This window comes from Trichoplusia ni, chromosome 12 (genome assembly GCF_003590095.1).
Source record: "Trichoplusia ni isolate ovarian cell line Hi5 chromosome 12, tn1, whole genome shotgun sequence".
Classification (NCBI taxonomy): domain Eukaryota; kingdom Metazoa; phylum Arthropoda; class Insecta; order Lepidoptera; family Noctuidae; genus Trichoplusia; species Trichoplusia ni.
Window position 1 is genome coordinate 11,034,793 of NC_039489.1, and position 22,115 is coordinate 11,056,907.

Sequence of the window (22,115 nt, forward strand, 5' to 3'; positions counted from 1 at the left end):
ATTATACACCCAATTGCCGCCTGTAATTATTTTTTATAGAACAATGTTAATGTTTATTCACTATCTTTAATTTTTTGAGTAACGTAGCTTGATAGAGGCCAACAGTGGACTACAAAGGGCAAAATGCTGATGAAAATATTTCTTCTTTATTTCTGAATATGTCGTCGTAATTCGTCATGTATGGGTTTAATATAAACTGTTCAAAGAATACTGTACTTTTTTCTACGAATAACAGCTTGCACAGTCTTAATTTTTTCACATTGCATCCTTTTTTATTGTTTTTTTTTTTACTTTTTCTCAGACCAGTAAAAAACAGCCAAATCGCATAGCCAAAATAAGGGACTATCGAAAAACTTATCTAAAGAACAATCAACTTTCTGGACAATCTAAAACGAAAATAACCAGCTATGTGTCTATCGCTTTATCAAAACGGTTTAATTATGACAAACTACACTTTCCCTTAATTTCCACTAGATTTATAATTGCTTGTGTTACATCAAAAAGTAAAAGTTTTTCTAACCGATATCATAATTATAAAACCGGAATGCCGCGATCATTAAACTTTAAGTTAATGAAAGATTGGAAACTGCATTTTCTTTCTTAGTAAGTCCTTGTTACATTGTAAATATACTTAGACTCTATAATAATTACACGAGTTTTGCTTAGTAGTCAGTTCATTTATTACTTTGACGTTTAACTGGCCTGTAGGTCTGGTGGTTAGTGGCAATGTCTGCTATACCGGATTTCGTGGGTTCGATTCAAACCCAGGACAAATGTTTGTGTGATGATCTAGATCATTTGTTCTTTTTGATAGTAATAAAACTTGAGCTTTGTAGAAGACTAGTGAGATTTCTTTGTTCCCGACTTTGGCCATCGCCGGTATCAACGATATGAAGGATTCCCAGCCAGTAAGAGCATTCTGCGTTTCTTCCATTCCCTAAGTGCCTAGTAGTAGGTACTCTGCCAAACCCAAATTGAGTACCGAATTGAGCTTAACCCGCGTATTTTTCACTTTAAGCCAGAGTCCAAGAAAATACTTTACTTTGTAAAATAATTCATTCCGTATTCCACACTCCATAACATAAAAAAGACAACAAAATAAATCCCAACACAAAAGCCTCCATTTACCCCAAAAATCTTTTAATCTAACATCTCCATACTTTTTTGTTCCAGGTATGTCCATAAAGGCCGCATTCGACGCATGCAGCTTCCAGCTTACATAGTGACCCACAAATTGCTACCACTCGCCGTTAGCGGTAAAATGACCTTGTGTAAAAAAACAAACAAATCCTGTCCCGAAATCACCGGATTTTTGTCCCAAAATACAAAATCAAAACGTCACATGTATCTATTATATTTTGTTCGATTTTAGACTTTACGTCGTTGAGTTAGAGTGATATTGCTGTTTTGTGTAGAGAAGAACTCGCAGGTGATTTGTGTGGTTTTTGAATAAAAGAGGCTGTTGGCACGTGGGTAAGGTCACTGCACAAATAAAAAACAGTAGTATAACTATCAGCTTTTAAATGTATTATCTAAATTAGTTAGTGAGAAATATGAGCTGTGACCGTTCTTCAGAACTTACTCTTGGTAGGTAATTTGCTAAAAAGGAGATAGGCATTGCAAATAAAATAAAAACCGTTCAGTTATTTACTATAATAGAAGATATGCAATGCAATGCGACCTGCGTTTCATGAAAAATTGTTTAAAAAAATGCATAATGACAATACGTAACTTAATACAGATAAAACGGTAATTTTTCACGGTGCCAACGAAATGAGCCTTCTTTCTTTCCTGTCACATGTCTGCCCATCTGTCAGCTACATGGGGCAGCATTGTGATGTGCGATTATTTTGTTTATTTTTAAATTATTACACTCTGAATAGGGTGAAGGAATTTGCCAACTGACAGGCATCAATGAATGTACAATAAATTATAAAACAGAAGGTTATAGCGAAATGAATTTGACCTTGACTACTAGAATAGAAAAATATAATAAAAACGCCCAAGAACTAGGCTGCGTTACTTCGTTTATTAATAGTTTTGCTGCGTCTATAGTCGACTTATTTGAAATGAGTTTTACGAGAAAAATGTCGGTTCGAATCTGGTCGAAACCCCCCTCACGATACAAAGATTAATTTCCTTTCTGCAGGAGGCGCTATTGTTGTTATTTTAAAAGAAAATAAAATTGTCGATACTTAATAGCTAACTACACTAAAAAACCATCAATCAAGCCATCGTCAATATAACGCTGCTCAAAAATAAAATGCAATAAAATAAATTAAAAGTGATATAACATACCTAATCTTACTGTAATCTAATCGCCAACAGTTCATTTTGAAGCATTGTACAGACTGGACCTTCCGTTACATTTTTTGCGGCTAGACGCAGATGCTACAAGTTCAATTGCATCAGCTGTTCAACAGCTGCTTATTGCAATAATTAGATGTATTTGTAACCTTTTTGCTAACCTATGGGGGTGGCTGCATATGGGGTATCACCTGGCAATATACTGCAAATAAGGGTTGATAAGCCATTTTTTTTACTCAATTTTAATAGAGCAGCTTTCTTGAAGCTTTTTAAAGTATATTTAACCTCGATTATTTTTATTTCATAACCTGGTGAAATAGGAATGGTTATAGAGTTTCGTATCCAAAGACTGATTTAAAAAAACTATTTTTTTACTCCTGCACTTCCCTATCCGTACAGTCACATGTGTAGTCTAATCCATTTTAATTTGTATTTACGTATTTAAACAGAAATCGTTACAGCGAACAAATTCAACATCTAAAACCAATATAATCCACACACAATTTTAAATCTAACTTATTTAAATAACCATTTATACAAACACACACACATGTACATCTATCTATCCTACTTATGTATAAAGGTGCGTCCTTCGCGGAAGGTTTGATTCGATAATATTAGTATGTTGAATGTATTGTCGGAGTTCGAGTCACGTGTGGGTAGTGTTGGGCGGTTTATCGATGTTTTAATAGTATTATCGTACCTAGTGATGGGATATTTTTAAAAGTTCAGTACCTAAAGAGCAAAAATGACATTCTAGGTTGGGATCCTAGAAGGCTGCGCTGTGTGTCTGTCCTTCTGTCACTTGGCTGTATCTCAAAAATCGTGATATCTAGACAGTGATTGCTTTAACAACATTATTATACTAAAAATAGTAAGCAAAGGTTGTTACGGTCATAAATTATTGATGCGCGACAAATAAATTGGCGAAGGGTTATCCACAAAATTTAATCTTATTGGTCACTCAACCGGTTTTAATATTTAGCCTATTTTTATACGGAACGAACCCTAAGCATCCCAAGCCCGCCTCGCACTTATCCGTTAAATTTAACCCGTGCTTATTATTTCTGTTCTTAATTTTAACAACCGTACTAAAGGCTTAATTATTTTCATAATGACTAAACAATAAGCCACTCTGATCGTGGTAGGTTAGCATACTAACCTAAATATTTTTTCAGATAAAGAAAATTATTAACACCTATGCCATTACTTTCGCAACCATAATTTACCTACCACAGAAGATATCATCTAGCAATCTTCACAAAAACAGAAAACTCGAGTGTTAAGTTATAAACATCATTCCTATGTACGAAGATACAATAATTTACATTTATGTTAAACACATTTATAATTATAATCTCAGATCTCATTAGTAGGGTGTTACAAAATATAATAACTTCTTGATGAACGAATAAGGGCGTCGACACACGAGATTGTTTATGAGCAATAAATATGAAGGGACTATCTTGCCTTTAAAGTCGTGTGCGTACCGCCTAAACGCAATACCCTGTCGCGGGGTAAGATTTGTGGATTTTATACCATCCTTGGAAAACTATGGAAGGGTGGACTTTGTAACTATTATAATAAATAACTACGTAACTCTCGGAAAACAATGTTGCAGATCTTGAAGAAGGAAGGTTCAGAAATGGCTAAAGCTACAACTGCAGAAGTTGATCGATCATAGATTAAGCTACGCTTGATACGCTCGGTCCGTGGATAGGTGACCAACCGTGTTTCTTATAAATACTAATATTTGACACTCGTTACGGGTAGTCGGAAGCTGGAAAGTCTGAAAACCAGTCATAATCAGGGGCATCGTCTTGCCCGGTTAAGGACGTCAAAATTAAATAAGCTTAAATTCCTTTTAGAACACTGGTAACTAGCTTCATTTAATCCTAAATTATAATTAAACTATTGTGTCGCATTTTCACAAACATCAAAGTAAAATGCTCAAAGGCACCCAGGTTAAGAACATGCGTTTGTGGATCTCACAAATGCTTATCGTACGCTGGGAAAAAGCGATACTTCACACTCAGTTCGGCATGGTGAACTATACCACTCAAGTCTATACTGTTTCATTCTGTTATAACTTAACTTGGTAATCTCTCTCCTCAGCTAAAAACAAATCACTCTAGCCTAACCGAATTCTCTATACCATTCAACGAATTAATTCTTTAACAAAAATTCTCGGTCATAATTAAACAGTTCGTATAAATGTCAATGGGCTTTTGTTTGCGCGTCCTTGTCGAACAATGGTGTCAGACGCAGCTCTCGTTCAATGCCTGTCAATATACTGTTGAGTTCACAACTTTGTTAAGGTGTTTGTACACCGAGAGATGTGGTACTGTAATATAAATTTGGAGTTACAGGTAAGGGCTTGTAAGTTGATAAAACTTACCTTAATACAAATAGGGTTAGTCTGAGTTAGTCAAATATGTAAATGTGTTGTTATTTGTCTGAAAACATCTTCCAGATCGAGGAAAACGGTTTTTTTTATACGTAATATGCAGAAAGCACTGCAAAAAGGGATTATTTGCAATAGCAAAAAAGAAACTTGGACAAAACTTGCACAGGGGACTAATGGCTAAACTCACTACACAACTAAGCTACCAAGCTTACTGGCCAAGATTTAGTCCACTGTATTGTTAAACGGTTTAACCACCTAAACCAGCTAAACGCTATAACGTTTAAGTCATTTTTCTTTTTTTTCATTCAATTCTCTACCCAATGGTCTTTCTAAAAACTCTACAAAAACTACACTAACATGAAAAAAAAAGACAAAAACAATTATATAAATACAGAGCACATTCTCTCAATGTGTCCCAACCCTTGCCTCGTCCTACTTCCCCGTGTCGGCTTAAGGCTCCCGTACGAAGTTATGCGTGACATTCTAAGTTCGAGTCAAGTTATACGCAACTTAGAGTTGAATGATATATTCATACGAACGGATGTTATACCAGTACAAGTTACGGCTTCAAGTTAGGTTATTGCAAATGAAATTGCCACATGCTCGCAGTGATGAATGGCGCAGATTTAAAGGTATTTGCTGACGACTTAATAGCAGCTATATGTTTACCTGATGATGTAATATACCTAGTATACCTAATATACCTAGATATAGTTGTTTTGATTTGACTGTGCTTATCTGAAAACCTGTAGGTTGGATTTGTATTTTTTAGTAATATCGCATTTTGAATGAATGGTAACCCAAAATACTAATAGATTTACTAAGAAATGGTTGGACAGGGGTGATGGAGCCAATTGTAGAAAATAATTGAATTGAAGGAAAATGTGCCAGGAACTGGAAGCCGCAGTGCAACATAAGTATATCATAATAATTATGTTTGAACTATGCGAAAGAGTATACGCATTTGGAAAATTAGTCGTTTCCAAAGTAGACGACTTTTCATACAATTCGTGGCATTTCATATTAAACCTGGTCCCTTTGCTCATTACAGAAAGATAATTAGCGAAAACGTAATTAAAAGATCATATCGTACGAAACATCAACAACTCTCATCTAACACATAAAGACCTTATAAAAACAAAGAAAAATACAGACCAATCGAAAACAAAGGAATATATGGATAAAGAAATAAATATTAAAAGAGCAGATTGAATAGATCACAATACCAATAGGGTTCATTCTTCTATTAATATTGATCCAGCTATGACAACCATTCTCCTTGGAATAATGGATTCCAAAGCTTGCACTAGATAATATTCATTAAACCTAAGGAATGTGCATTCTGCTTTTATATTTCTAGCTAATGGATGGATTACGGATTCAAATTTAAGCTCAGAATAAATATTTGCATGATCTTTGAATATTGGATTCGAGATTAAAATGTTTTATTGAAGGGGATGGATGGAAATGCTGATTGGGTGAGGGAAAATTTGTTTTAATATTACCTATGAGATCTTTTTTTATTAACTGATCTCTGGAACTGCTACTGTTTTTCTTAGTGTCGAACGTTATATACGTATTCATTTACGGTAGAAAACTTTTAAGTTAAAGTATCTAATCTCTGTAATAATATGCGTGACTTTGTTTAGAAGTAAAACAATAGTACCAAGTTACATTACGAAAAAAGAACATCTTTTTGTGTAATACAAAAAAAAACATCGTAATCAATTAAGTAGCACATTTAAATTACATGCATGTACTTAGCGCGCATTACCTCGCAGACGTTGCATGATACTTCGAAAGGGAAAATCTATTGACAGTCAAATTGCAGACGAACCGTGTTAATAAATATTTAACATACGATTTCATTGAATCAGTGTTTTAAACGGACATGAGTGGACCAAGGATCCTTTTAATGAGTAGACGTTAGCATGCTATGAATGACGATGCGTTGATAATTGAAATAAAGGTGCCTCTACATTTAAAATTACTGGGTAATTTGCATGTTTATTTTTAGTTTGTGTTAAGCGAAACTGCGAGAGAAACTCCGTGCATTTAAATATGAAGACAGATAGCAGTGAGCTTGGATTTACAGCTGTTAAAATTGATGTTTTACAAGTCAATGGTTTAAATTTTATAGTCTGTGATGAAGTCAAAATAGACTCGTAAACAGTATGGAGAATAATAGCTAAAGTAGAAAAAAAAAGTAAATATTTTTTTTGTGAAATTTTGGGGTAAAATTACAGACACAGTTTTAAATCTCGATTGAATGTATTACTAATTTCTAAGAAACTTTTTGCAATCATCCAAACCATCTGGAAATTGAAATCCCAATCACGCAACTACGCAACTAAGTATACAATAAATCTTTTCCCATGACAGAATGGGTTCACTTCTTATACTTAAAATCATTACTGCTATTAGAAATGTGGCATCATTACCACACTTTCTGTCACCACAAAAACCGGCTTCTATATGGACAGACCACAATATTACACGAGGATTTTCTCCAGCCGTGAATCAATCATTAGCGCTTATAGATTCCATCACATAAGTCATGATTCATAGTTTTTCTGTATACTTATTGGCGGCTAGATTCTTTTCAGTGGATGTTGTTTTGTTTTATTCATGATTTGTATCATGTTGCTCTTCACTGGTTTGATTCCGACTTCCTCTTCGACTAATATGGTCTTATCCTCTACTTAGTGTTCTTGAATCATCCGTTCAATGAATTTATCTTCATAAATATTTCAAATACTATATTTCTTCCCTTCCTTAGTTGTACCATTGCTTTCCAAACTCGCTCCAGGCATGTTTTGAACCGTTTTCCCCTTATCCTGCAAATAACGATTGAGGTTATGTCAACATTGCCTTCTCGTCCCACCAATTTTTCCATCTCAACAAAGCCTATTAAAGGTCACCATTTTTATGGTTGTTCAATCTATCAATCATCTCAAATTCTTCGATAATAGTTGGAAACGTTGTTTTGTACATGTTACACAACAAAGCTATAAAGTTTGCGAATCTCGAAATTGTACACATCGCTAATTGATGGACTCCTACGCGAATTATTATAAGGATTTTGTAACAGCCGTAGGTAACCCCAATACATCGCTAGAAGCTAAACTTTAAGGCGAATATTCGGCCTTCTCTTTTTCTTTATCTAGGAAGTTGTTTTTTCTGCTAACTAAATAACAATCAAGGTTGTTTTACCTGTAAATAAAATCATCTCCTCATTTTGATTGCCCAAGGTGTTGGTATATCATAAAAACATTGGCGATGGATTAGTTGGGCCAATATTTAATTGGTGGCTGGCCTTGACATGATGAGTGCTATAACGTTGTTTTAATGACGGATTATGTGGATTTTCTTGGTCGTATAAGTTTACAAGTGATTAAACTTGTGTGGATGTAAATAGAGGCCTGTAATAAATAAGATACAAGATGAGAAGATAATGATGGATAATAAGAAATAGGAATTTGCTTTTTTAATGAAAAAAGCGAATAATGTGAAAATCCGAAAGAAGTTTGCGTATTGAAGTTTAACATTTTACCCTTAACCCCTATAAAATACGTATAAATAAAGGCCACGGTAACGAAAAGGCTCCTTTTCATATGAAAAAAGCCATTGATTCTTTGAAATTCCAAAACATCAAAAGACTTTGAAATCTATAAAAAGGACCTTCAGTCAAAATATAGATCAATAAAACATTGCCCCAAATATCTCGTGCTTTCGGAACATACACAAACGCAAATGCATGTTAGATAATTAACACTGCTAATATCGTAGCAGTGTTAATTATCTAACATGCATTTGAGGTAATGACAATGTTTCATACAACTAAATTAGTTTCAAAAGAAGACAGAACGATAATACATTATATACAACCTGTATAATACGTTATTTTATCAAAGAACGCCAATAAATGAATAATACTGAATGGTCACTCACTTGGAAACGATATAATTTTTTAATACTATTTAGCAATCATGTTTTCTCAAGACCAGCCTATTTCACCAACATGTAAGTCGTTAGCAGTTGAAGCTCGCTCCACCATTGTCATGTGTACCTCAGCTTAACATAGTCCCATAGCTTAAATCACTTGCAGCGATTTGACGAAAATGTGATGTTATCCATTAATCTTGAATAGCCATAAACCAATCTATGGTCACGATATCGTGTTGTGACGAAACATGGCATACATTGCTGTGATGTAAGGCGTTGCGATTTTAGTCACATGGTAGGTGGGAGGATAATCTAGTTGTAGAGGTCGGAAATGGTAGAACAATGGCTTTAGTAAATTAGATTAATGTCAAACAACATTGTGCTCTTCTTTTCATTCACGGGTAAACTTTACGAGAAGAGCCCCGGTCCTTTTTAAGGCGTGCACGGGGACACAGGTCCAACGTGGAAAGGCCATTTTGAAAGCTTAAATCTATAATATGATGGGGCATCTACTAAGGATCATTCACCTCCGCTCTATCAATAGAGAATGGATATAAAGAATACAAAGTTAATGCAGAACTATTGCAAGCATAAAAATAATTGGGCTATTATATACATTATACATCTTATGTGGCCCAGTTACTTAAATTTTCCCAAAAACTATAAATTAAGCAGTTGTGCTCCTTATTGTTAACGTAGTAAAGTTGTTGTTATATGCTGAAACAGAATTTTATGTGGGATGTATATTGGACCACATAAAGAACCTTACGAAACATTGATTTTATTATTCCGTGCCGTCGATCAAAATAATAAGACGTTATTAGTACATTTATATCGTAAGCGGGTCGAGACTTCGAGAGTTACGCAAAACGCACATGACACAAACTTGTTTTATTTATTTGAATTGGTCAACGACTAGATTTAGTACACTTAGCTAATGTTTTAACTATAATATGAACCTACTGACGGGCCAGTTGGTTTAGTGGTTAGCGACCCTGACTGCTATACAGGTTTGGGTTCGATTCCCGCCCAGAACAAATTTTGTGTGATGGGCATGATCATTTGTTCTGGTGTCTGGGTGTAATTTATCTATAATATGTATGTATTTAGAAATATATAAGTAAGTTTATCAGTTGTTTGGTTACCATAACACAATCTCTGCTTAGCTTGGGATCAGATAACCGTGTGTGAGTTGTCCCAGGATATATTATATTATATTGATAGGATAGTGATTGTGTCGTTTATAGCATTGTTATAAAAAAAGGTATAACTCTTTGTTATATCATGAAAACCCATTCTAGATAAAGACTACCACCTAGGCTACTACCATTTCTTAACTATACTAAAAGATTTCAAACATTTAATTAATCTAAACAGTTTGTTTGTTTGTACGCACCAATCTCATTAACTGCTCATTCGATTTGAAAAAAGTATTTTAGAGTAAGATAGTTCGCTTATTGAGAAAGACTATAGGTAAGATACACATTATCACGATGCAATAATATTAATTCAAGTCATGCTGTAGGATTTTTATTTAAATAAAGATTTGATATCGATACTTTAATTTCATTTACGGGCTGATAACCTATTTAAGAAAAGCTTGTGAATACTGTCCCTATGTAATATTCATTTTCTCAAGACTTTTCTTAACACATTGAGCAGTGAAAATAAATACTTGCATTTTAGAACATTAGTATCGAAATGCGAATACTCTGTTCCATTTTCCTTATGGAATTGTTTAACATAATAAGTTACTCAAGAGACTCGTGAAATTTAATTATCCAGATGTCAGTCTAAATATTAATTTTCTTTTACAATATGTATAAAGGAAAGGACGCAACATGCTTCTGGAAAATCTAATATTTTACATTCTTCTTAAGAGGAGTTACAATGGAGTCCCAAAAGGAACATACGAATACAAAATTGTCAGTAAAGTCTGCATGATCCTTTTTTTTGGAATAAACTTTTTATTTTTCCCATGCTGCTCTTCGTCTTTTCGTATGACTTATGTACAACCTGGTGTCAGACTTTTTAAGCCTATAATAAGCCTCTGATGTGAACCTCTCACGACACTCTTGGAAAATACTCAGGTGTTGTTGTTTTCCTTACGACGTTTTCCATCACTGCTTTTGGCAAACGCGTTGATTACTTTGTAATGCGCATATGGATTCTAAAAGACATTGATTTTGAAGGGATTGCAACCTACAACCAGTATATTAGCAGTACAACGGTCATACAATAAGTGCAAAATGATAAAAATTCCCTTTAAAGGTGTTTGGTCTTATCGCAAAATTCTTCGTAGCTTTGATTAGGATATCAAATAAGTATAATTTTAATATGATCGCGTTGTCTTAAGATTTTGTGGAAAATTTCATTGTTTAAAGATTTTACTAAGCTACGAGCTAAATAAACCGTATTTGTTATGAAAACTGGTATTACATTATTCATTTACGAAAATTATTTTGTTACAATTATTTGAAAGCAAAAAGGAATATAATGTTTTTTTAATTATTTATTAAATTGTATAACAATGTTTACTTAAATTTGTTGTTTTTAGGCAAAAGGTGTATTACATTATAGGAAATCTTGTTTAATCGTTGCTTTAGGTAGTATTTGTTATTTTTTCAGTTCAGCCTTTGCAAGATTAAAAATTTTTCATTATCAAATTTTAATATATTGTAATATTTCACAGTACTAACTAACTGATACACATACTTAGATATTTCATAATAAAGAGATATTTCACATAAAAGACATCTAGGCTCAGAATAAATGATTATACTCATCCCTCAAACACTTATCCTAGGTGAGAATCCACGACCTCTCGTACAGCAGGCAGGGCCACCAACCAATAGACTCAGGCGCGTGAATAATCTGACAGTTGAACTTGTAAACGCGTGCTTTCTCGCGAAATATTCAGTTTTAAAGCGGTAAATATGTAATTTTTGTTTTTAAACGTATTTAATGTCCATGCAAGCGATGTTAAGTGTGTGTCATTATGGTTATAAAAAACTTTAATGTTTTGCCGGTATTTTAACGAATGATATCTTTATGATGGCTCTTTGAAAAGCGATCTTTTTGGAATGCTTTTCGCACTGGTTAAAGGAAATGTCATGATAAAGGAGAAAAGCAGAAATGTGTCAATAGCTTGTTTAGAAATAGATTTATAGGTTTTGTGTATGATTTTTAGGCAGAAGATGCAGGTTCGATCCCAAAGGTTGAGCTAAAGCTTTCCCTATATGGGAAGAGGTCTGTGTCCAGCCGTGGGACGAATATAGGATGGTATTATTAATTTATTCGATACAACATTTAATAAAGTAATACTAATATTACAACAATATCAGGATTACATAAGATTCATATAAGTCCTCTTTTTGTACGAAAAATATCTTCCATTAACTTCTCTTTTTGAGTAAAAATAACTAATTTATTTTATTTTTAGTTTACAGAACTTTATTTCATTCATTTTATGTTTTGATTACGTTTGAAGCAGCCAATTAAGAGCTTGGATTCACGTTTTACAGAAGCTTTGAACGTAATTTAATCAGACTTTTCAGTGTTTTAACACAGAGTTTATATGAATCTAAATCCGAACTTAAGTGGATATTTAAACAAAGTAATAACAAGCAATTAATATTTTTTAATTAGGTTTAAAAAAAACTTGAAACAATGTTGATGCATTCTATGAAATAAAATATACCTATCATTTAATACGTAGCTTAAGTTATTTGTTCTGTAGCTTCTACAGTCCCACTGCTGGGCAAAAATACCTCAAATCTGTTCATAAATCCTTATCTTGCGAAGCGAACCAGCCCTTGCTATATGCGTGTGAATCATCCAGCATCTTTACACCAAATAGACTGTGAAATTTCGCAGTTTCGATTCCCGCGTTGTACAACATGCATTTATGCTATAAACAAATCTATACTAATATATAAAGCTGAAGAGTTTGTTTGTTTGTTTGAACGCGCTAATCTCAGTAACTACTGGTCCAAATTGAAAAATTCTTTTTGTGTTGAATAGACCATTCATCGAGGAAGGCTTTAGGCTATGAACCATCACGCTGCGACTAATAGGAGCTAATATGTAATGGAAAATGTGAAAAAAACCGGGCAGGTATACCTAAATCATAACTTATATCTTCTACCCACGGGGACGAAGTCGCAGGCAACAGCTCGTGCTTAATATAAATCTGTGCATGGGACTTGAATGTTTGTGTCACCAAACACTGGGATTAAGTTCTGAAGTACGGGAGTTGTTATTAAAAAAATACTATTCTCATAGTTAACATAAAAGGTAAATTAAATTTCAATTAGGTCTAAATTAATTCGAAGAATTTAGGTAAAAACTGTCGACAGTAAAAGGTTCTTGTCCATTAAGATAACCTGTCACATACCTACACGACGTACACTTGGCCCTATTTAACTATTCACAAAATGTCTTCAAAAGTGTCTTTATTTCAAAACAATAAGGTTAATTTTCGTCTGTTTTTTCGACTGTGTGATGCACGGTACCTTTTACAAGAAAATTTCTATTTCGGGTCTCGTAAAACTAGCCAGGGCAAATAAAACGTAGAAAATAGCAGGAATAAAGAAGGATCCTTTATTAGTTTTCTTCATATAGGCCGGACCTCTTTTTTAGACCCGCACGTGACCGAATTTTTGGATTATATTTAGCTTTGACAAGTAAAGCGGTTCTATTTTGGTATCCTCGGAAGAAAATCTTGTCACCAAATTCTTCGTGAATACTGGCTGGAAAGAATTTCTTGGACCACCCAAGTCGCTGTGAAAAAATAAGGCAACTTATATTTTGGTGCGAAAAATATTTTAAAGGCTTTCACATTCCTTTTTATGCTAATAAGTGAATAATATTTATGTAATCATTTTTTAATACTCATAACTTAAGTTGAAAAGCAGCGTCTATTTTTGTGGATTATTATTTTTTATTGAAAATACCAAAAAACAGACTGCTGATTTTTCGATTGTTTTTTTCTGTTTTTTCTCCATTCTCTCACTAAAGTATCCAGAGATATCATCTTCCATGAATAAAATATATTTTTACATCCGTCATCACTGACCAAATCATTAAAATGTATAGAAATGACAATTCTTGCCAAGATGACAAGTCAATGACTTGTTACTTCAATAATTTATTGTTTCTATCTGTTTAAATGAGTTTAAAAATGTCATTTGTCTATAGTAGAAGAAGAATCAAATTTGCAAGGACTCCTACCTAATCCCACTTAAAAATTCGCAACATAGAACTCAGGCACACCGTTGCCATAGCAACCGCAATCACAACAAAGACTCCTCTCATACCAGCACCATCCCAAACGTTACATTGTAGATTTTTGACGGCAAATAAAACCTCTTCAGTGACCAATTGGGTCATTCTTGTATGGACCAGAGGCATGTCGTGTATCGCTGGCTGTAATGAGGGTTCTCGTTCCGATAATTATGAGTTGCATCGCGTATCCTCGGGCTACGGAATTTTACTTTCTCCGTCTGGTCTCTGATTTAGAGATTGAGTATTTGGTGAGACGTCTGGTGTATTTTTTTGGGTGGTGATGGAAATAATGCTTATGTTGAAATAACGTTGATACTATTACAGACTGACAGCAAAAAAAAAGATTACCTAGGACTAAAAGTAACTACCGTAATAAATCAATAGTATTTGTTTTAGTAATCATCGTGAGAATGATTCATTATTTCTGACCCCAAGTTCCTGGATTAAGTTCCCAAAGTTTCAGTTCGTTTTTGCCGTCATCACCTGAAAAAAACATAAAAAAAAATATTTAATATTATTTGATGCAAAGTTATTTGTCTATACACATAACGATGTTCTTAAAAGCAATCGAGTTTTCTAAATAAAGCCCAAAACAAATACCGCGAAACATCACAGCAATGTAAAATATGATAAGATTAATGATACTACATTTAAAGATAAAAGCAAAAATGTTTACAACTGAGTTCATATTTTTGATAAATTGATACAATGTTTTAAAAGCATCGAAGTTTTAATGCTGTAAGGGTCCATTCACACTGAAGAAGCAAGGATAGATGAAGAGCGTTAACGTCAGCCTCTTTAATAAGGAAATTTATTACAAATTATTAGAAATTTATCGAAATTTAAAGGGAGTTTAAAAGCAAGGCAGCCCTGGGAAAAGAGGCAAGATTTCAGTGGGAATTGAGCCTTAGTGTAGCCTTTTCCAAAATGCCTTGACGGAGTCTCATTAAAGTTTTTTTTAATATTTTCTCAGCGATAGCGCTTCTATTGATTTCTGAAAAAATAAATAAACAAAGCCTTATACACACTGCTGATTGAACAAAGAAATCAACAGCAGGTACAAAATCATACGGCAAAATAGTCTTTCATTAATCCGTCATTCGCTCAACAATAGAATTATACGAAAACCCGTAATCAAAAAAATCAAAGAATGCAAATTTGGTCCAATACCCAATCAGTCCCAATAATTAATATTAATTAACCAATGTTTTCAACCGTAAAAATTGCGGAGTCCTTTATTCGTGATCCTTATTTTTTATGCAAATAAAATAAGAAAAGATAAATTTACACTCATTCATATTATGCTTTTTTTGTGATGAGCAGAATTTGTCTACGGTTCATCAGTGATGGACATAAACTATACTTGATGTTATAATCGTATTTTGGAGGAAAATAAAAGCATATTCATCGAGAAGAATCTCAACTTTAAACTGAATGAAATCTATGCTCCAACTGGTGACTCAGTTTTTAAGAACGTCTTCCGTTCTCGAGTCGTCCGTGCCGCGGGGGTCTCACGAACATTTAAAATACGTCTACAAAGACACCTACACTCGGGACAAGCAGCAAACAACCCTTGGATCGAACCCGATACGTCGCGCTCAGAGAGTTTAGCTTGTTGACCTCAACCACTCGGCCATCTGTGCAGTTGAAAGGATTTAAAACAAAACTAGTGGTGTAAGACACACGGCAGCAGAAATAGGTAATCTGTAAAAATGTTAACTTTCTAGCCATCACGGTTCATGAGATACATCCTTGTGATGGATATGGTTCCGTTTTAACCCCTTCGGGTACCCAACCAAAAATATATAGGTTCTATTGTCAGTCACCTTTGCCAATAGTATCCAGTTGTCGGTTTGTGAAAAAACCCAAATCGTGTGCATTGATTGAAATAACACCCACATAACAATCCGAACATAATATTTGTCATAATAATGTAAGCACAATCATATTTAATCGTTTCGTTCATCGGTCTTTCGTCCGCATTTAACGGTTAATTTATTTTTAATGTTGTATTGATTGCGAAGTAATTTGTAATTTAATGTTGCACGTATAATTATTGTAAAGTGATTTTTATTTGTGGCATGACTATAAAATGTAATGTTTTTGTGTCATTTGCAAGGATTACATGTTTTTGGAAGAACGACGTTGTGATTTCGAAGAAGTATTTTTAATGACTGTACAACGTAACTGACACTAAAATAAATAATTATAATCAAACCAGGATTAGGGTCATCGGAAGGTCCAGTAATTTTTTATTTTACAATCATCTAATGAGTCATTATAAGCCCGACAGCCAGATTTGCAAAAGAAAATTAGATTACGCAGTAAAATAGAGGATGCAAAAAAACAGCCAAATTCATTTTAATTATACTTCAGATTTTAGTGGTTTCTCCAAACTGGTGGTCTGCTGAAGATGCTCAATAAAATCCACAGCATACGCTCTAGAAAAGACTTCTCCGTTTAACTTTGACGAAAAAAACCATTTGCATTTGACTCAAACAAAAATCTACGTATTAAGCCCTTAAGCTTCGCAACTCACTGCGTTTAATTGTCGTTGCGTAGATTTCCGCTACAATGCGTACAGACTTTCCCTTGCAAAAACAAATTCGTATTAAAATTAAATATTCGAGTGCGATACCAAATATGGATGGAGGGATAAAAAGATTCTAGTGATGCGAGTAAGAGAGGACGATGGGCCTTAATGACTGCTTGCAGTCAAGAAAAAAAGCCCGTACAGGTTGCAACTGAAAACTGAAGGATGCTAGATAAAGTAATTGAGCGAGAGCTAAATTCCTTTAGCTTAGATTGTACAGCTGTGTTTGGTACTTATTTATAGATTGAAAATTACATACACAGTATAAAAAACTGTGTTTGTTATATGAAATAAGCTGTAATAATTTAGCTTTTCATTTGCAACCGGCAGTAGAGTTAGGATTCAGCCTTTCTCATTGCTTGACATAGGCTGTCAATGTCATTGATAATAACGTTGCGTATTGGATGCTACAAGTCATTTATTGACACCTAAATTAAAGAAATAATTCGAATTTATCTTAAAATCCTTAATTTAAACTTCCAGGAAAAAGAGTTCCGATCTCCAAATTTCGAAGAAAGATACCCACGATTTCCGGATGCCTCCAATCTTAACCGAAAATCCATTTGAGGCCTACCAACCAGGCCGCGTGGCCTCACAAAACTTGTTTCCCATCACTAAACGGCTGTTTGCCGGCTGTGTGTGGCCGTTACTTATTCGTATTAAGTTATTAAGCAATGCAAATGAAGTATTGCCGATAATATGTTGCGTGCTAGTGTAATGTTATGTTGTGTGCCGTAATAATGGCCGTTTAGTTGAGAAAAAGTTGTAAGGTGCATAGAATTATGAGTGTTCAAATCCAAAAGAAAATTTTTGATTTTATTATTTTTGTGTGCGGGTTAAAGAAAAACAAATTGAGTAGCTTGAGAATAGAAATTCATTATAAGCTAACTATTGAAAAATATTCATGAAAAATATGTCTTATCAATTGTTACTTTTTTAACGACTTACGACTCACGAATATTTAATATTTATAATAAATGAAGAGATTATAGTTTTGTTAATATATTTTAAAGTTAGAAAATATTTAGTTTTAATGAAGCACACAAATAAAGTTAAAATCGTAAATATCGATAACTTTCATAAAATACCTTACTGCTTACCCAGTTTTGATACAGTCTTAATAATAAACAAAATGGCGATATCTCTTCCAGTTTCTTAAGAACACGTGTGTGGCCCTTAAAAGCACAAATTGAGTTATTAAGAAATGCTAATTAACTATGGTAATAAATTCAATCCAAGAACATTGTTTGAGCGATATTGAATTTAATGTTATAAACATTAAGGTACCATTTAGGTAAGCCGCCAATTTACATATAAATAACATATTATGGATACAATGTTTCGTATATAGAGTAAGAAATTGTTGGAGAAATGAGTTTTGATATACATTTTCATTAAAAGCATTGATTTTGTATATTTTTACTTAAATTCTTCTCTTCTCCAAACGTGTTGTTATATCCAATTTTTTTTGGGAATAATAAATTCTCTAATTCTTATAACTCATTTGTTTTTCTTTATCTTATTTATATGAAACTGAGTTTGCCTAGTTTTTTGTCTGTTATTTGTTTTAATGTCGGAAAATTGTCAAACGACTTTTAAAATATTCATAAATAAAAAACGTATTGATCACATTGACGAGGATTACAAATTCCAGTATTTGGAGTCCAGATCTTCCAGCAATATTTGTGCCTATTTTATAGGATTTTGGAAAATATTGTTATTATGTTAATTATACACTAGTCATGGCCACTGCAATCCTATTTCATTCCTTAACTAATCCCCTGTGTAATAAAACAGTGTTATCCAATTAAGTAAAAATCTAGTTTTAATGAAAGTTTTAAGTGATAGCTTAATTATTATAAATATTCATGAACTACCGAAAGTTGATTTCTAAAGTATCCTTAAATGGTCATTAACAAATTAATTTAATTTATCTTTCTAATTAACAGAACTTATCTTAGGAGATAGTGTTCATTTTATTGCGTTTTCTGGTATCTAGTATTCTTAATTATAAAGTGATAAAACACGTGTTTTAATTATGAGAAATATAAAGTTTAATTTCCCCTTAGTATCTTAATTTACTAAAATTGCTAACATTTAATGAGCTCTTACCAATAACAAAAAACAGTCAAGTACGAGACCCACTCACGACAATAAGGGTTCCGTAAGTAGAAACAAAGTTTAAGTAAAACTAGTTCAGAGCAAAAAAAATCTCACCCATTAAGTTTATGGACATAACAATCATTGCATACCCTCAATATTTATTTATGTTAAAACGCTAACAGAAATACATCATCAGCAACAATTTTAACTACTCAGCAATCACACGGTTCGTGAGATTCAGCCTGGTGACAGACATACAGACGGCAAAGCCACAGTAATAGGATTCTGTTTTAATCATTTGAGTATCGAATCATAACAAGCGAATTGAATAATTTTGTTCTCATTTACAACTAAAAAAATACTACATCATTTTATAAGAATGCGTTTTAACGTACTAATGAAATCACATTACAAGACTCTATCCCGCAACATTTTTATCGATAAATCGCAATCGATTAACATCGATATTTACATTCCGTATCTCAGTTAATTCTCGACTAATAGTACTGATTACGATCGATTCTATCCCAACGCTTTCATGTCACCCGTAATCGATGAATCGAGAATCGATTAAAGTGGATAATTGTTGAGCGTTGGTCAGCAATTATCCAGCAATTATCAGTTATTTTGCACGCCAGTTTAAGTCTTGTTGGCGGAATTGTGGGCCATTAATTTTGACTCAAAGTGTATAGTTTGTTGAACTGTTGGTCTAGATTTTGTAAGGGTTTGCTTATTATATTTGGTTTTGATATTATGACATCTTGTTTTATACCGTTTATGGTGTTACGAGAACACATCTAATTTACTATTAATCAATTACAATCTGGTCAAAGAACATTTGAAAGTAGAAACCTCTATTTTGACTGCCCAGGTACCAGAGTTGTATAGGTCTCCAGGCGAAACCCACTGCACGCGGTGTGACGCGGGTTGAATCCCAGCAATTGTGTGATCAGCGAGTGCTTATTCTGAGTCTTAGTTTCTTTGTGCGTGACTTGAAACTTTGTGAAACTCCCTGCGGTACATGGATTAAATCCATCAGCGAGGGCCACTCCCTCGCTGATGGATTCGGATTCGCTTTTCGCTTTTTAATGTTTAAGATATCTCCTTTTTTAACTTACCCTCCCACCTCTCCTCAATCGGAAACGGTCCCTATATCATAAGCTCATGCACTGTACATGCATGTCACTAATACCACTTATTGACTGGTGTTGCTTTACCAATTCACCTTACTCCCGTACACCAACAAACTACCATAAACTTTAAATTTTTCTGCCACAACGTGAAATCAATCCTGTAGGCATATAAAATCATCTCTCTATTACGTATCCATCGATCCAACAATAAACCATAAGATCATAGATACTGTTCAACAATTTAACCATGAACTACACCTTGTTACAACACTGACATTGAGGGTCTATGTGATCGGTGCGGAAGATCAGAGATACCGTTTGTATAACAGATTGAAGATCAGATTATTGTGTTTGGTGTGATGGAAACCCATGGCGATCGACTTGGATAATACGATATGGTGTTACGTATACTATTTTGTGATGGTGATATAAAGCAGGTTGTAGATATTTGATGTAGTTGAGGTTATGTTACATATTGATTAGAACATTTAACATCAGACGATATTTATTTTTTTATATAAATGAGGTTATGATCCAGTAAAGTATGTATCAAGTTTGATAGCCCAGCCCAGCCCTTTGACAGCCTAGTGGTATAGGCTACCACTCAAAACTCACCCCGTGCAACGTGTCGCAGGTTCCATCTCAGTGGGTCATTTGTATCTGACTAAGAAAGTGTTTTTAGACATGTAACTTCAATGTTTGTGAAATCCCCGCAACTCAAATATTAGGTTCGCAAGAGTACTTAAAAACTAAAAATATAGTCGCCATAAAAACTTGTAATCAGATTCAGTGCCGTAATTAACTTTAAGTATAGGTTCAAAACGAAGTTACGGAAACATAAGATAAACATATCAGCCAATTCATCAGTAAACTGTTTCAACATTCCTAGAATAAACTGCATAGCAACAGCTGCATAAGCCCTTCAGCACTTATAACAAGAATAGTAATCTCTCAAAAGCATCTCGAGTCCAATCAAAATAATATCTATTCCATAAATATACATTAAAACTTCATCAAAGATAGGAATCCCAGAACCCATCCAACCAAACAAATTACGAAATTCACACAAAAACAGATAAACATCTTTCATTTCTGTAACAACACTATCTTGATCTTCAATTTTATAGTCTACAGGGTGTTAGAAAAATTACGTACTGTAAATATCACTTTTGGACTTGTTAACAAATTTTGAAACTGGAAACCATAGACAATTTACCAAGAAATTGACTAAATTATCATCGCCAAAAAAAACATGTTTTGTGTTTTACAACTTTTGGAGATACACGCTCATTTCTATAATGAGATACTTCAGAAAAATGACAATGCATTTTCATAACACCCCGTAGATTTTAGAACTAAATAAATTCCTTTGATTTATATCATTGCATAACGTAGTATTAAATCATGCCTTTGGTAACGACTTTGAAAAATACAACAAATAGGCTTCGCTATTGTAGTGCAAACGTATTCAAAACGCCGAGCTCTTGAGGGCTGAGGTGGAAGGAATTGTATGGGTGTATGATTTACAGCCTTCTTCGAATTAATCATGATATATCTGAGAATCTGTTGAAATGTTAGTAGTAGAGATTTTGACGTTAGCTTGCACTGGTGTTGACGCTCCACATATGTAAATAGATCCGAATGACCACAGCATTTTTCATGATTTCAAACCTAAATACTGACTGAATTTTCAATTGTTTGGAATATGATTAGCATTGGATTGAATATAACTTTGTTAAAAAATTAAATACTCATGATAATTATGTATTGTAAACTTGACATTGAATAAAGTAATTTCGTAATATCGTCGTTCATTTAAGATATAGTAACGAATCTAAAATCGTCACTCAGAGTAGGAGATGCAATGTTCGCAACGTGATATGGGTTTGAGACCTGCGTAGGACAAGCGATTGTGTGATCAACGAATACTTGTTCTCATTTTTTGTGTCTTTGACGGGACTTGAATATAAATGAACCACTCGCTACACAAGATTTAAATGTCGGTTTAAAAAGAGAGTCGGTTTAAAAGAAACATTATGGAAAAAATGTGTTATCAGATTTATCTGTCTATAATATCATCATCGCGAACCTCTCATACCTTCTACTCCACACCAGAACAAACTCACGGGTATTGATGTCACTCCTAATGTTACCTTAGCATTTCCTACTTCACAGCCATTTTCAATATCGCTTCATTTAATTGAGACAATTTGCATTTAAGCTGACAGATCTTGTTAAAATTGTTACCAAGGCAAATTAAGAATGCTTAACGCGAAATTCGAAAAGGTTTTGAGAATATCTCCTGTTTTATTGATAGTAGTGAGTGTAAAAGGTATATTTT

The 22,115-nt window shown here is 33.7% G+C and overlaps 1 protein-coding gene across 3 annotated transcripts in view; it reads left to right on the forward strand.

Annotated features, from left to right (window-relative positions):
• LOC113499420 (rho GTPase-activating protein 7-like) overlaps positions 1 to 22,115 on the forward strand; it is a 247,081-nt gene that overhangs the window by 117,109 nt on the left and 107,857 nt on the right. Inside the window, exon 2 of one of the 3 annotated variants that reach the window (XR_003401105.1) lies at positions 1,174 to 1,665. The exons of the other annotated variants lie outside the window; for them this stretch is intronic. The gene's annotated coding sequence lies outside the window, so the exon portion shown is untranslated. Of the gene's footprint in view, positions 1 to 1,173; positions 1,666 to 22,115 lie in introns of those variants that run through there. 3 annotated transcript variants of the gene reach the window in all.